Below are 12,366 nucleotides of genomic sequence, written 5' to 3'. Positions count from 1 at the left end.
TAAGTGGTGAACATTTAACTGTTCATGAGGTAGATTGCCTGGGGGAAGAAACCGTTCTTGTGCCTAACTGTCCTGGTATTTGCGGCTCTGAAGCGCCGGCCAGATGTCAAAAGTTCAAAAAGGGGGTAACTTGGATGAGAGGGATCCAGAGTGATTTTCTGAGCCCTTTTCCTCACTCTGGATGTATACAGTTCTTGAAGGGTGGGCAGGGGAGCACCAATAATTCTTTCAGCAGTCCGAACCATTCTCTGTAGTCTTCTGATGTCTGATTTTGTAGCTGAACCAAAACAGACAGTTATTGAAGTTCACAGGACAGACTCAATGACGGCTGAGTAGAACTGTTTCCGCAGCTCCTGTGGCAGGTTAAACTTCCTCAGCTGGCGAAGGAAGTACAACCTTTGTTGAGCCTTTTTAACAATGGAGTCAATGTGATTGTCCCACTTCAGGTCCTGAGAGATGGTGGTTCCCAGGAATCTGAATGACTCCACTACAGCCACAGTGCTGCTCATGATGGTGAATGGGGGGAGTGCATGGGGGTTTCTCCTGAAGTCCACAATCATCTCCACTGTTTTGAGCGTGTTCAGCTCCAGGTTGTTAAGACTGCACCAGACAGCCAGCTGCTCAACGTCTTGTCTGTAAGCAGACTCGTCACCGTCCTGAATGAGGTCGATGACTGTAGTGTCGTCTGCAAACTTCAGGAGCTTGACCGAGGGTTCTTTGGAGGTGCAGTCGTTGGTGTAGAGGGAGAAGAGCAGTGGGGAGAGAACACATCCCTGAGGATCACCAGTGTTGGTGGAGCAGCTGTTTGACATGAATTTCCCCAGTCTCACTAGCTGTTGCCTATCTGTCAGAAAGCTGGTGATCCACTGACAGATAGAGCTAGGAACAGAGAGCTGGGTCAGTTTGGTCTGAAGGGCTGTTGGGATGATGGTGTTGAAAGCCGAACTAAAGTCCACAAACAGGATCCTCACATAAGTCCCTGTTTTGTCCAGATGTTGCAGGATGAAGTGCAATCCCATGTTGATTGCATCATCTACGGACCTGTTTGCTCGGTAAGCAAACTGCAGGAGGTCCAGTAAGGGTCCAGTGATGTCCTTCAGATAAGCCAGAACCAGTTTTTCAAATGACTTCATGACGACAGACCCAGGCAAATGGTAACACAGATAAACTAAACCAAACCACACAGAATATACATGTTACAGTCCTCCCACCTCCCGGAAGGTACATTCTTGCACTGTGGAGCAGTCCAACAGAGAGAGGTTAGGGGCTCTGGAGGTGGACAACGGGCAGATGAGGCGCAGGCAAAAAGAAGTAGTGACAGTTCTAGGGACCAGGGAGGAGCCAGGAGCAGGAGGAGCCAGGCAGGGACCCAGACCGCAGCCAGGAAAGCGGCAAACGGTGGAGTACATGGAGGGAGGATTCATGGTGGAAGCAGGGCTGGTGACACCAGGGGGCAACTGATGGAGACGGAGCCAATGGAGGAGGAGCCTAAGATGGAGATGGAGAGCCACGGAGCCAGGGTGACACCAAGTATCCAGAGGGCCAAGGAAGAGCTGATGAGGGAGCCCGGCATAGCTGATGGGATGACAGTCCATGGTGGAGATGAGGGAGCATTGAGCCAAGGTGGAGCCGATGGGTCGGGGGGCCTAGGTGGAGTCTGGAGGCAGAGGCAAGGGATCCTCCAACCCTGAGATAGCTGGAGACTAGAGATCCTGAAATGCATCCGACCTACCGTTTTTGGCAAGCTGAGGGTGAGCTGAGGGATCTACAGGGTCCAATGGAGGCAGAACTGATGGACTGGCTGGCAGAGACAGAGTAGGAGGGAGTAGGAGGCTTGGTAGGGTCCTCCATGAGGCTGGAGACAAGGAGCTGGCTAATGAAGGAGACGAAGGTGAGCTGGGCAGAACCAGTGGGAACTCCGGAAATACATAGCTTAATGAAACCAGTGGAGGCGGGAGAAGCCAATAATCATCCTCAGTTAGATAATCAAAAAGATCAGAGGCCAGCGGCAGCTCACCCTCGGTGTAAGTGTAGGCTGGGTCCTTTTTAGCTCCTTCGATCTCGATAAGGACACCTATGGTGGCACACATCGATGCTGGCTCACGCACATGGTCAGACCTCAGAACAAGCTTGGGCTCTGGGTTGATGATCCACTCTGTCGCTCTCTCTGGCAATGGCTCTTCAAATATTTTAACAAGATAAATGTCATTTTAATGACATATCAACTTGTTATTATGAAAAAAGTTGTAATTTTAATGAGAAAATTATGTTGTTTTAACGACATCTCATTATTATAAGAAAAGATGTCACATAACAAGAAAAAGATGTCGTTTTAAAGATATACTGTAACATTTTGTAATTACGAGAAAAGATGTAACTTTAACTTTATAACATCTTGTTATTACCAGAAAACATTTAATTTTAACGAGATAATTGTGTAATTTTAACAACATATCCTCTTGTTATTACGGAAAAAGTTGTCGTTTTAACAAGATAATTGTCATTTTAACATCATATCCTCTAGTTATTACGAGAAAAGATGTCGTTTTAACAACAAAACAAGATGTTAATATGAGAAAATATGTCGTTAAAATTAACTAACATCTTGTTATTGCGACATAACTGAGTGGAAAAAAATTATATGTGTGTGGCAGCAATGGGTCACCGAAGAAAACACAGGGGAAACACCAACCTCTAATTACAAACAATACCAGACACTGTGCTGAACAAAACAAGGAGTATAAATACACAAGAAGGTCATCTGACATACAGAGATTCTGCAGTGAGAAGACCAAAACCAATACCTCTGTGAGTTTTTTATATAGATATTCCCCCTCCCCCTCGGCTGTGATCTCTACGGATGTCACAAATGATTTCTCAGAACTAAGATGCAGCAAACACAGGATGTGTCAAAATCATGCAAACCAGTTCAAACCAGCTCTAACCACCAGGGGAAGTCAGTCTATGAGCTAAAAACTTCTTGTCATGTATACCACTCCTATATTGAATGTAATATATCAGCACGTAATAGAATAGTAGGAAAACACACACACACACACACACACACACACACACACACACACACACACACACACACACACACACACACACACACACACACACACACACAAAACACTCATAAATGCAAATGTCTCTCACAATAGGTATGCAGAGACTCAAAAATCTAAGCTCATATGTAGTCATTTTTAAGCTTTATTAATTCTAACTCCTGTTTCACACATACTCTGTCTGCAGTGCGTATGCGGTCCATGTGTGTTACGTATGCGGTGCAGAAGCAGCACAGACTTAATGTGCTTTTACAAAGGACGCGTTTGCAGTCCGCTACTGATCTGCAGCTGTTAAGGCAACAAACACAACATTTATCCATTATTTTGATTTCAAATCTAAACGTTTTTACTGAAAAAGCTTTTTAAGGATTGTGATCCTCTTTTATCACAGTACAGTAATAATCTTTCATCGACATTAGTTTAAACTCAACAAATATAAACAACGTATTATTCATGCATTTGACTTGTAGGTTTGTATAATAAGTTGCTCAAGCAAGTGGCAACACATTTAAACACAACATATAGCCTACATTTCTTGTTAAAAGTAGGCTATCACAAAAGCAAACGAAGATATTATAAAGAATGTTGGTAACCAAACAGCTGACGGTAGCCATTGACTTCCATAGTAGGAAAAAAAAATACAATAGAAGTCAATGGCTACCATCAACTGTTTGGTGTAAAATGGTGTGTGAATTTTCATTTTTGAGTGAACTACCCCTTTAAGGGTGATATCTCAGTAACTCAGTAAGGTTTTAGTTGAAAGCATTCCAAAAAGCAATAGTTCAAAATGATTTAAAACAAATTATGTCAAACAAAGGTGGTTTCTTTTCAAATCACTTCTAATAATTAGCAGGTTCCCATTGTGATACCCCAAATATTATTATAGCTTTAAGCCACTATTAAAAATGCCTTGATATTTGCACATTAAACTGGAATATGTAATGTGTGTCTACCATGACAAATTAAGGTATTCCACGTCCAGGGCAAAGATAACAATAATGCTAAAGAGTAGAACTTGTGGTTAGGGTGTAGTTTGCCATTCATTATTTCTCTCACTGAACAATAGCTGTCCTTGAGTAACAAATGGCTTTTTGTTTATTGCAAACATTATAAGTAACAGAAATGTTCATTAATGTATAGCTAAAGTAACTGCATTCCCTTCGCTCAAACTTGAATATAATGTAGTATATACTAGCCTACAGTGGTTTAAGAGCACTTCAGGGGAGGCTGAGAGCAAGGTTATGATGGTACTATGCTACATATTTTATATTGCTGAATGTAAATGTATCCATGAAGTACAGAGCCACTTAACATTATTGACACAATAGAGTGAAAAACATGGTTGTGTGAGAAACCAAAGCGTTTTATTGCATTCAGCTGCAGCTGATCACAGCGTGAGCATAAAAAGGCAGCAGGTGCAATGCATACCAGCTTTTCGCTTCGGAGTCAAGCGAAAACATCATTCTGCTCCATCCAAAGCTCTTCAGTGAGCTACGATGCCGACAAGTTTGATTCCTTAATGCCCCTGTGTCCCAGACTGGCCTCTTCGGTGACACAGTCGAGAACCTGGCCCAGCAGCTCTCAGCTGCACAGAAGCAGACTGAGGCACACACCCTGCCCTGCATGCGGAAATCGCGGTTCTACTGGCGATATGAGGACGGGGTTTTTCAGCCCTTACTTCATTGTACCCAAGAAAGGCGGTGGGTTACGACCAGTCTTGGACTTGCGTGTCTAGAACCAGACCCTTCAACCAGTACCGTTCAAGATGCTGATACAGAAACGCATCTTCAAGTGCCTCCGTCCCCGAGATTGGTTTGCAGCGATCAACCTGAAGGATGCATACTTTCATGTGCTGATCTTTCCAAGCCACAAACCATTTCTGCGGTTTGCATTCGAAGGACGGGCATATCGGTACAAGGTCCTGCCCCTTCAGGCTGTCCCTGTCTCCCTGTGTCTTCACAAAAGTCACAGAGGTGGCTCTTGTTCCCCTTTAGAGAGTAGGGTGTTCACATCCTCAACCAACTAGACGATTGGCTTATACTAGTACAGTCTCGGGATCAATTGTGTGAGCCCAGGGACTGCTCCGGCACCTCAGCCTGTTGGGTCTTCGGGTCAACTGGCAAAAGAGCAAACTCTCCCCGACACAGAGGATCTCTTTTCTCGGTATGGAGTTGGATTCGGTCAAACAGACAGCACGCCTCAGAGTGGAACGTGTAGGGTTGGTCGGTGTACGGTCGGTGCTGACCTGCGCAGGAAACGCTTATTAAAAGCAAGTTGGACGAGCGTTTCCTGCAGCACAGAGAGCAACCTCATCATCGGGGTTTACCGTTCTTTTCCGATTTACACAACGAGTTGTGTAAATCGTGGAACAAACCACACTCATCTCGCGTGTCCAACCCCCCTGTGCTAAACTATAGTGATATTTGGGGGGGGCGAGAGAATGGTTATGGGATGATACCTCGGGTGGAACAGCCGCTTGTCACCTATTTAGCCCCCGAGTCTGCATCATCCCTAAAAACCCCGGTGCTGCCCACTAAACCGTGCCGTGTTACATCTAAATTAGTGGGCAGGGCTTATATGACTGCGGGTCGGGCTGGTGATAGTCTGCATACAATGGCGGTACTACAAGCGTACCAGGCCGACCTTCTTAAGGATATTGATGAGGGCGAGGGTCCGACTCCGGAAGATATTGCGGAGTGGAGGAAGGCTGCAGATCTGTCTCTCTGAGTCACCAAGGAAACAGCCCGCGCTGTCAGCCATTCCATGGCGGCGATGGTGGTCTCGGAGAGACACTTATGGTTAAATCTGTCGGGCATCAGGGAGAAAGACAGGGCTTTCCTCCTCGATGCCCCGATTTCGCCTTCTGGCCTGTTCGGTGACTCAGTTAATATCGTCGTCGACAGGTTTCAGGAGGCAAAGAAACAGTCTGCAGCCTTCAGACAATACCTCTCTCGCCGCTCGAAGCCTAAGAAGCCTGCCCCAAGCGGGCAGCCACAGCCATCCGCCAGCTCCTCCGCCTACAGACAGGCGCAAAAGGAGAGTGTCGCTTCTAGAGCCCCCCCCTCAGGCAGCCTGGGGGCATAGACGACGCTCTCAGCCGAGGCCTCAGCCTAAGCAGGGCGACCTGAGGGCCGTCCTGCAGGCGAAGAAGGCTTCAACAGGGAGGTCCTAGCCAGCCTAGGTCCTCTGCGGGCGGCCCCACCCGTGGGGGGGCGATCGAGGTCGCCTCCTCCTCAGAGCCCGCAGGAAATCGATGTCGACTTCCCGCCGTCGAGTGCGCTTCGGGACGCATCGGTTTCCAGCGAACGCGCCCTGCACTGTCCGCCCCACTGTCTTGCGGCCAGGCAGCATTCGCGTCCGCACATCGAGAATCGTTTTCTGTCGAACCCTGTCGGAGATCTGCTTCAGGAGGCCAAGAACGAATCCCGATTAATACCCGAAGCCAGCCTCGAGAGGCTGGTACCCTTAGTAGAGTATTTCGATGCATGGAAAAATCTCACGAATATTTCTCCTTGGGTTCTGCGCACCATTCAAAAGGGGTACAGACTACAGTTTGGTTCCCGCCCGCCAAAGTTCAACGGGGTGGTCGACGACTGTATTCGACCCAGAGCAGAGTCGGGTATTGGAACAAGAAGTAAGCTCTCTGCTGGTAAAGGAGGCTATAGAACGTATTCCTCCTCCAGACAGGGAGTCCGGGTTTTACAGCCGCTACTTCATAGTTCCCAAGAAGGATGGGGGGTTGCGTCCAATAATAGATCTCAGGCACTTGAATCGGTCTCTGAGGAGGTTCAGGTTCAAGATGCTCACTATTCCCATCATCGTGAACCAAATTAAATCCAAGGATTGGTTTGTCACGATAGATCTGAAGGACAAATACTTCCACATTTCCATCCTTCCATCTCACAGGAAGTTCCTGAGGTTCGCTTTCGGGGGCGAGGCGTACCAATATCGGGTTCTTCCCTTCGGCCTAGCTCTCTCCCCTCGCACATTTACAAAATGTATGGATGCGGCTCTAGCACCGCTGAGGCTTCAGGGTCCTCAATTACATCGACGACTGGCTGATTCTAGCCCAGTCACAAGAGCTGGCAGTTCAGCATCGAGATGTTGTCCTTGCCCACATCCAGAGCCTGGGGTTGAGACTCAACACAAAAAAGAGCGTGTTGGCACCAGCCCAGAGAACCACGTTCCTGGGAGTGGTGTGGGATTCCCTATCTATGTGGAAGAGAGCTTGGTTTCTGTCCCGAGGTCCCGTGCTGGGAGCGTCATGTCGCTGGAAAGCCGTCTCGACATACGCCTCCCTCACGGGCTGGGGCACGGTCATGGACGGCCGCTTTACGAGAGGTCTATGGCAAGACCGTCATTCCTCCTGGCATATAAACTGCCTGGAGATGTTGGCGGTGTTCCGAGCTCTGAGGAGCTTTCTGCCGGACCTCAAGGGTCATCACGTCCTTGTGAGGACAGACAATATGTCGGTGGTGGCCTATATAAACCATCAAGGGGGTCTGAGGTCTCGCCCTCTATGCAGACTGGTGCATCAGATCCTCCTGTGGTCCCAGGGGAAATTGTTGTCTCTCAGAGCAACATACATCCCAGGGAATCAGAATCAGGGAGCAGACATCCTGTCGAGGCAGGGGCTGAGGTCCGGGGAATGGAGACTCCATCCCGAGGTGGTGGAGTCAATATGTCAGAGGTTCGGCCCACTGGAAGTGGATCTATTCGCATCTCGGGAGATGACTCACTGTCCACTGTGATTCTCCCTCACACATCCAGCCCCACTGGGGTTGGATGCCATGGTACAGAGGTGGCCGAGGCTGCGTCTGTATGCTTTTCCCCCGATCGCTCTGCTCCCGGGAGTTCTAGAGAGGGTACGTCGCGACGGCATCAGTCTATTATTGGTAGCCCCATTGTGGCCGGCCCGAGTATGGCTCTCAGACTCTCAGATATTACTCCTGGACGGCCCTACATGGGAGCTTCCCGTCAGGAGGGACCTGCTGACACAGGCAGAGGGCTCAATATTTCACCCTCGGCCCAAACTATGGAAACTGTGGGTCTGGCCCCTGAGGGGGCACAGTACTGAGAGGCCGGCCTGTCAGCAGGAGTAGTGGAGACCATACTCAGCTCTAGAGCTCCTTCCACCAGGAAATTGTACGGCCTAAAATGAAATGTTTTCACCATTTGGTGCAGAGAGCGTGAGGTGGACCCAGTTAACTGCCCAGTGGCTTCAGTGCTGGAGTTCCTCCAAGATCGCTTCTCGGCTGGTCTTACCCCATCCACTCTCAAGGTGTACGTGGCTGCCATTTCGGCTTTCCACGCTCCTCTGAGTGATGGGCCTCTTGGGAGACAGCCGTTGGTCGTACGTTTCCTCCGTGGGGCTTGGAGGATGAGACCTGCGGCTCGTACCAGGGTTCCCTCTTGGGACCTGGGGGTGGTTCTCGAAGGGTTGGTTGAGGCCCCCTTCGAACCGCTGGAGTCGGCTGAGGCCAAGAACCTTTCCCTAAAGGTGGCTTTCTTGTTGGCCATTACCTCTCTGAGGAGGGTAGGAGATCTCCAGGCGCTCTCTATATCTAATGGGTGCCTGGAGTTTGCTCCAGGCGACATCAAAGCCATCCTACATCCTAGGCCGGGCTATTTTCCCAAGGTGCCGTCTAACGTGGCACGGCCTTCGGTCCTGCAGGCTTGTCATCCTCCGCCTCATGTGACAGCGGATGAAGAGAGACTTCACCTGCTCTGCCCTGTCAGAGCTCTCAAGATATATATCCAGAGGTCCTCCTCATGGCGGAAGTCAGACCAGTTGTTAGAGTGTTTCGGGTCGCCCAAGAAGGGGCTTCCTGCTTCCAAACAGACCATTAGCAACTGGATTGTCCAAGCTATATCTATGGTCTACCAGGTGCGCAAATTGCCTTCACCTCTGGCCGTGAGGGCTCACTCTACCAGAGACATGGCGTCCTCTAGAGCCCTCCTTTCAGGGGTCCCGATCCAAGAGGTCTGCGATGCAGCAGGATGGGCCACCCCTCACACTTTTATTAGATTTTACAGCCTGGACATTCCATCGACACCTGGCACCCGTGTGTTCTCGTCCTAAGTGTGCCTGTGCGCAGCTTCACACTAGGACAGACAGGGCTCGTTGTGGCATAGTGGATACTCGTTCCCCAAAGTGCCGGTCAACGCAGTTCGAGGTTCCCTCGAAGGGGAACGTCTAGGGTTACGACTGTAACCCTTGTTCCCCGAGAAAGGGAACGAGAACTGCGTCCCTTCGCCACACCTCCCCCTGCCTGAAATACCAATAAAAATAAAACAAGCCACCGCTGTTGTGTGCCGGCGTCCTTTTGTAGCTTCCGCTTATGCCGTCACACATTACATCATGACGCAACACCAATCAGGATTGGCTTAGTTTCATTCATACTTCAGAGGCGCTACGCTGAGGGGCATTTCCCCAAAGTGTCGGTCGATGCAGTTCTCGTTCCCTTTCTCGGGGAACAAGGGTTACAGTCGTAACCCGAGACGTTTTCCTTTGCTGTAAACAAAACTTGTTTCTTGTGAGACTAGCATATTCTCACCGGAGCTTATGCTACACCTACAGCCTGCATCATCCGCTGGACACCACTCTCTCGTGAATGGGTACTGAAAGTTAGCAGAAGCTAGAGATGAAGGTTCATAAAGTTGTAAATATGGATATTTTTCTCGCACAAACGCATCGCCTCGCTTCAGAAGGCCTTTATTAACCCCCCGGAGCCATGTGGACTTCTTTTATAATGGATGGGTGCAATTTTTTTAGACTTCAAATTTTGGGCTACCATCCACTCCCATTATAAAGCATGGATTAGCCTGGACATTATTTAATATAACTCCGACATCATGGGGTCATTTTCATTTTTGTGTTAACCATCCCTTTAAGTCTGACATTTGGCTGAAATCTGTAAAAAGCCACTATCATTATATGTCAAAGTCCCCCATCACTACACAATCAGACCCTGACCTTCTGACCACAGCCAATGTTTTTTTCTGGAGCACACTGAGGTGATTTGCCATGGCAGCTTTGGTTTCACTAGGGTTAAAATACCCTGATATTATCTCACTCTTTGAGGTATAAACACTAATGGAAGCCTGTTTCCAGCTCAACATAAATTTTATTTCTCGTAATTGCGATTTTAAATGTCACAATATGACTTTATACGTCACAATGGTGACTTTTTCATAATAATGTGACTTTACATCTCAACTGTTTTATCACCAACAATATTATTTATTAATTTTATTTGTTAAAATTTCTAATTTTCTTGAAAATTGCCACTTTTAACAATTCACAATTGAAGTTTTAAAATCACTTTAAGTTGTGACCATGTAAAAATGGTTAAAACTTCAATTGCAACTTCTCATAACCTGTTTATTGCTTGTAATTTCTTGAAAATTTCAACTTTCTCACAGTTACAGCTTTCTCATAATGTAACTTCATCTCAACTTTTAAAATGTATTTATTTTTATTCCGATTTTTTTTTTTTTTTTCCAATCTGAAATTATGACTATTTATTTAAATGGTTTTATTTCTCACAATTAATTGCATATGCATTTCTTGTAATTCTTATAATAAACTTTATATCTCACTGTTACGCCCCATGACTCAAAAGGGGACGCAACAAAAACTGGGACATAAGAGAGCCAATTCGTAAAGAAACGTTTTATTTAGATAAGACAAATATACAAAAAAAAGTATGGTAGTATTCAAAAGTCAGTAATGGCGTCCTAAGGGTATGTGTGAGAATGTAATGTGCTGTGCTGTGCTGTGCTGTAGTCTCGTGATGTATGCAAAAAGAAACATTATCAAACCATAACGAAAAGCAATCAAGTTGGCCGCCCGCACCCTCTGCCATCGAGCTTGCTTCTCTTAAAGAGGCAAGGGAAATTGGGCACAGGTGTCACGGATGCAACCAGGTTACGGGGGGCGGAGTCATCAGTCTTCTACTGGAAAAAAACCCAATGAATACCCAGGTCGTCACACTCACAATATCAATTTTTAATCTCAAATTTATTTTTAATTTTTAATAATTGCAACTTTATTCATCATGATTGTGACTATTTCTTGTAAATTGTGGTTTTATATCTCACAAACATAACATTATATCTCAAGATTGCGACATGTAATCACCCCAACTGCAACTTTTTTACACTATAACTTTACAGTATAACTGACATTGTGACTTGATTTTTTTATTTTGAACTTTATCTCACAATTAACCTTTTTTTTTTCTTTGAGGCAGAAATGTGCTTTCATAAAATTCACCTCCATGTCCTTTTTTAGCATGGGACAAATGTGCCACCTGAGACATTCTCACTTTTCTTCCTGAGCGCTTCCTCTTGCACAAAGTTTGCCCTCACATTACAAGGGCTAGAACTAGAACATGCCCATCCGTGCTGATCGCCATAGGGCTTTTTCTGCATGTGTTTGTCTGTGGTGAATACAGAGAGTTACACAGAGTCTAGGTTCAATTCAATTCAATTCAAGTTTATTTGTATAGCGCTTTTTACGATACAAATCATTGCAAAGCAACTTTACAGAAAATTAAGTTTCTACAATATTTAGGAGTAGCTTATCAGTGGTGTCTGTCATTTTTTGTGCATACGGCAGAAATGTTCAGAAAAATCAATAAAAGACGTAAACAAACAGACGATTAACACTATTAACAGCAATTATGCAATCAAACTTATAGCAAAATGTGGTAGTTCTGTATGTTGTCTCTGGGTTAGCATAATCTGAGGTCCTCTGAGGGGCTGGCATCATCTCTTCTCAGGTGTTCTGGATCTAGACTGGAGCTTGTGTAAATCCTAGTTACCACAGGATGTAAATCCCGTGGCAAAACAGAGAAACAAATGAAGACATAAATAGCGTAGCTGCTGTTCCAGCCAAGTAAAATTAATTAGTTTAACCCAAGCTAAAAATAATAATGGGCATTTGATCAGATATAACTGCATCCCAAAATTATGAGATGCATTATTTGAATGCTTGGCCAAAGAGGTGTGTTTTTAATCTAGATTTAAACAGAGAAAGTGTGTCTGAACCCAAAACATTATCAGGAAGGCTATTCCAGAGTTTGGGAGCCAAATGCGAAAAAAGCTCTACCTCCTTTAGTGGACTTTGCTATCCTAGGTACTATCAAAAGTCCAGCATTTTGTGACCTTAGGGAGCATGATGGATTGTAGCGTGGTAGAAGACTAGTTAGGTACGCAGAAGCTAAACCATTACGGGCCTTATAAGTAAGTAATAATATTTTGTAACCGATACGGAACTTAATAGGTAGCCAGT

The sequence above is a fragment of the Cyprinus carpio genome, chromosome A13, assembly GCF_018340385.1.
Source record: "Cyprinus carpio isolate SPL01 chromosome A13, ASM1834038v1, whole genome shotgun sequence".
NCBI classification, from domain to species: domain Eukaryota; kingdom Metazoa; phylum Chordata; class Actinopteri; order Cypriniformes; family Cyprinidae; genus Cyprinus; species Cyprinus carpio.
This window is presented reverse-complemented; position numbering follows the sequence as displayed.